The 5,034-nt window shown below is 35.0% G+C and overlaps 1 protein-coding gene and 1 long non-coding RNA gene across 10 annotated transcripts in view; both read right to left on the bottom strand.

Annotated features, from left to right (window-relative positions):
- LOC109833052 overlaps positions 1 to 498 on the bottom strand; it is a 13,429-nt gene extending 12,931 nt beyond the window's left edge. For 8 of the 9 annotated variants that reach the window (XR_002245073.1, XR_002245071.1, XR_002245067.1 and 5 more), the window contains exon 1: positions 404 to 498. The gene's annotated coding sequence lies outside the window, so the exon portion shown is untranslated. The remainder of the gene's footprint in view (positions 1 to 403) is intronic. The other variant, XM_020400596.1, reaches the window with a different exon arrangement.
- LOC109833055 lies at positions 1,391 to 1,756 on the bottom strand. Its single transcript, XR_002245075.1, has 3 exons — positions 1,697 to 1,756; positions 1,517 to 1,616; positions 1,391 to 1,429 (listed from the first exon to the last, which is right to left on the bottom strand). It is a non-coding gene; the product is annotated as an uncharacterized LOC109833055 (long non-coding RNA).

The following is a 5,034-nucleotide window of genomic DNA, read 5'->3' on the forward strand; positions in this document are numbered from 1 at the left end:
AAAAGTACCAATCATCCAAAAAACGAAATCAATATATGAAAAGCAACAGATATACAACGAATCCAATTGGGATTATTATTTAGGTATAACCAGAGTAGTAGGATTTGAGCATGGCCTCGGATAAACATATGCATTGGATTTTCTTCACAAAGAAAACCTAAAGCGGTATACTGACCGCGAAGCCCTAATTTTTATTTAATTTTACAAAGGACTAGAATAGTCAGATTATCTTCAAAGATTCCAAAGAAAATACAAAAAATTAAATATACATGCTTAAAATCAAACATCAACCAAGACAACAAAGCCCTAATTTGTAAAATTAAATAAAAATTTTGTTAAATAGATAAAAAGGAAAAAATTGAAACCCTAGAGTTTGATGACTGAAAAGGAGAGAGATAAGTACCCTAGAGTTCGACGAACAAGTGGCGGCGGGGGGGGGGGGCCAAGGAGAGGAGGGAAACGAGGGCGAGAAGGTCGGCGAGAAGGAGAGGCGGCGGAAGTGGGGCCGGCTGTGGTTTTGCTCCGTCGAGGTGTGGTGAGGTCGCAGAGGGAGATCGACGAGAAAAACCCTAGGGCTCTTCGACGGGGAATTCGACGGGGAGCTGAGGAGAGCTAAGGAGAGGTGGCGCACTGCGGTTTTGCTCCTTCGAGGAGAGGAAGCGGCGGAAGTGGGAAACGAGAGAAAACCCTAGGGCTCTTCGACGGGGAATTTGACGGGGAGGGTAGTTGATTTTGATCGAGTGAATGAGGGCTACGGTTATAAGAAACAAAATTATAATTGTAATTTATTTTTGGTTAAGGTTTGGGCGTGAACATAAAACCTATAATAAAACCGTTCCCTTATCTCATGATAAAACCGTCCCTTAGTCCATTATAAAGTTTTAGCTTAAGCCTAAGTCAAGCTCAACGCTTTAGTTTATAACGTTGTCTTAGATTTTTTTGTAACGGTTGGAACCGTCACCAAACCGTTCCCTTAGGAAGCAAAGGGAACGGTTTTAAACCGCGCCCCACAAACCGTCCCTATAGAGCCATTATGTGGTAGTATATATATTTTAAAAATATTAAAATTTTAATTTATTAAGTTACCTTTTTATTTGAATTACCATTCTTGTATGTCCTTAGCAAGCTGTATTTCAGGGTTGATACATATTGTTGATGCAATTTGCGAAGTCATGCACATCTCCCCTGCATATATAATAGTTATAATTAGAATTTGATATTTATTGATAAATAATTTACAATTCAATAATAAAAAATGTTACCTTTGTACAATGATATTTTAAAATAATAATAAAAAATGTTACCTTTGTACAATGATATTTTAAAATCTGATAGCGCTATTATAGTTGTCTCATTCATATTGCCTTCAATAATTGAACATTCATTGTTAGCTAAATCTCCGAATAAAGTTACAGACAATGTTATCTCACTATGTAAGAAAAGTTAGATAATTTTTGGTTAATATATTATATTTTGAATAATTAATTTATTGTGAAATAAAAGCATGCATGTATACTCTTTGTCTACTATAATGATGTCCCGCCTTGTGTCCGCCTTATTATATCTTGTAACGTACTTGATCATAGGCTTGACATTTGCTATCATTGCAAGAACATCTGCACATAAATTTATAACAAGTTTAAAATTCATGTATAAATTTTTAAATTAAAAATAAAAGGTGTTTACAAATACTTACTTATATTCCTTGTATCCTCGTTGGAAATTGCGTCTTTGATTGAGATAAAGTTGTTCAATATCTTATCAAATAAAAACTCTGATTTTGATTCTTTGATAGAAATGTTCTTAGTCAATGTCAACTCAATTGACTCATGTACATTTCCATAAAGCGGGTTTATTGGTTTGACTTCTCCATTTTGAGATGTAAACAACATGATTCTTCTGAAGCATGTGCTTATACATTTCAATAGTTTCTCCAAACATAATACCTTGTAAATTTTTTCCCCTGCAAATATTACTAATATTATCTCACAAATAACTAATACATTAACATTCATTTAAGCCTAAGATAAATAAGATAAGTGATAGATGACGTAAGTTATGTATAAAGGCATTAATTAATGCTAGTGTATTACATTTTACAGATCTTTATAAGTTACATTTTTTAAAAATTTAGCTTGATCATGCAACTAAATAATAAATTTATGGTCAATATGCTTATTAAAAATTTAGTCTAAATAATAACTATTTTGTTGCAGTGTGTATATAATGTTGTGTTGATGTCATATTCTAATTATTTGCTTGCTTATATTGTTAGACATATGTAGACAATTAATTTACGTAGAATTAGGAAGAAAGCATGATATTTGTTGTATAAAATTTGCAAAAATAAATTACATGTTGCTTACCTCTTTAATAAATGCATGAATTATATTTATATGATCTTATACACAGTAAGGTGATAATAATTAATATAAGAATATGCATAAACAATTATAATTTAATTTATATTTATAATTTATAAATTTAAAAAAAAATTGAGAAGGCTCTGCATAGATTTAAAATAACGATTGCTATGGCATGATAAAAAGTGATGCATATTGTACTTAAACATTATATGTATTACTTTATTTAAAAATAAGTATCAACAATTATCAATAGAATTATAGCATGTAAAATATTGCTACATTACCTCTGAGTCGGCAAAAATTATTTTTAGTAGTTTTTCTGATCCTTTGTTGTTCTCATAAGAGGACTCAATAGTTCTTAGGATAACAACATGAATGGTCCACTCTCTTTGAAACTTTTTTAGTTGGCGTATTTGGATGTGTGGAATTGGTGCTTCGTTGGTGGATGACATTGTTCCTGTAAGATTTTGAATAGTTTGTTATATATAAATAACAACGCATCTGAAGTACTAAATAAACTCAAAAGAAAATAAAATGAGACTATTTCTATATCAAAGGTATAACACTAATTATAGTAATTTGAATTTATTAATTAATATTATTTATAATGTTTAAAGTTATTTTAATTTTGATTAGTACATGATTTTGAACGAACAGAGTGAATGATGTAATAATGAATTGTAATATTTTTTAATTATTTTTAAGAAAAAAACTTTAATAAAATTGCAGCTACTTACTATATAAATTTCTAACCTTCAAAAATATTATTTGTCATTTGAATTATTCCTCGTGGTCCTTTGGCTGGAGAACTTCCTTGTATATAACATTCTTTGTATGTTGTTCCTCTTCTACAAATTTTCCATCTGATGTTATTAAGACCTTGGTTGTCATCATAGAAGTACCCCACGATAAAGCAACATATAATTGCCCATGAGAGAACACTGTTTCAGGTAGATAAATACCTACGTTAGATATTGTTTGCCCTTGGGATTTATTAATTGTCATTACAAAACATTATCTTATGGGAAATTGTTTGCGTTTGAACTTGAATGGTAATCATTCATCTTCTGCTGGTGACAATGGTATTCTTGGCAAGAATACTTCTTTCCCAGCATGTTGGCCCATTGTGATTTTAGCTTGAATTACATTGTAGTTAAAATCTTAACATACCATTCTTGTACCGTTGCACAGTCCATTAGTTGGATTCAAGTTCCTTAGTAAAATAATTGGACAATATTTTTTCAATATGAGCTTGTGTGGCGGTGGTCCATTAGGGAGCAGAGTGTTCAAACATTCTTCTTGGTAATGATGATTAGTATCATCAACTGCTTTATCAAAGCTATAGAATTCTTTTCCTTCTCCTGGAAACCTTTTTATTAGTCTATCATTTAACATGTCAACATATTCATTTTTTGTTGCAATGATAGCTCTATCTTTCATATAGTCAATAGACTTGAAATTCTCATCTAAACATGGAAAAATTGAATTTATGAGAGAATCTTCCGGTAGGTCATCACCTTGATTCTGGATCAACATTGCATTAGGCAGTTTTATGAGATCCTGGGTCACTGTTGGTTCATCTTCATTCCCAATCCTAAGAAGAAATTCAATGAATGATGTGTCTGATTTTGCTCTCATATTTTTTAAAAGTAGTTTGATCATTTTGCTCCACAAATGTGAGCTTACTAAACTTTCTCTGATAGTTTGTGATCTTGTTGAGCGAGGCACCACTGGTAAAACTTGTCTGAAATTGCCACCAAATACAATTTGTAGGCATCGAAAATTGCCTATAGTTCTCCACAACCGGTTCAGTGTTAACGAACGACGATGAACGTCACCATCCAATCCACATAAGCCTAATCGACGTCGACGAACGACTAAAGTGAATCGACGAGCTACATGAGCGGATAGGACTTCGGAATCACGAAGACCCGGACCAATCGGGAAGCCCGGCACTGTTCACAAAAAGGACAACGCCCTTCATGCCTCGACCACTCTACAGATAATCCAATCACCAGAGCGGGTCAAACTCTTCGTCGCGCATCCAACGCACCCGGAATCACTCAAATCCGAATCCGGACGAAGAATATACAGGGGAACCAACAAAACACCTAAACGGAGTCTCGGCAAGCTCGAAACACCCGAGGGGTGTCTTGGCAAAGCCAAGACACCCCAGGGGTGTCTCGGCCAAGCCGAGACACCCCTAGGGGTGTCTCGGAATTTCCGAGACACCCCAAGGGTGTCTCGGAAATTCCGAGACACCCCAAGGGGTGTCCTCATTTTTTTTGATACCCCCCTCTTAGTTTCCTATAAATAGCCCCCTTGGGCCTTTGTTTTGGGGGAGGATTTTGGGAGAGCTTGGCGAAGCCCTGCTGCAGTGAAGAGTGCCCGTGTGCTTCAACAAGAGGAGGAGAGGTCTTGATCAGAGCCTTCATCACCCGTCAGATCCTTAGTATCGGCCTTAGCGTTGATACTAAGAAGAGCTATTACCTCGCTTTAGCCGAGGTATACGCTTATAGCTTCTAGATCTCACGCGGATCGACGAAGCTCTGCTTCTATATCCCTCCGCGGATAGACGAAGCTCTGTCCGATTTATCCGGATCAGAAAGTTTCTAGATCTCACGCGGATCAACGAAACTCTGTCCGATTTATCCGGACCAGATCTGAG

The sequence above is a fragment of the Asparagus officinalis genome, chromosome 3, assembly GCF_001876935.1.
Source record: "Asparagus officinalis chromosome 3, Aspof.V1, whole genome shotgun sequence".
NCBI classification, from domain to species: Eukaryota; Viridiplantae; Streptophyta; class Magnoliopsida; order Asparagales; family Asparagaceae; genus Asparagus; species Asparagus officinalis.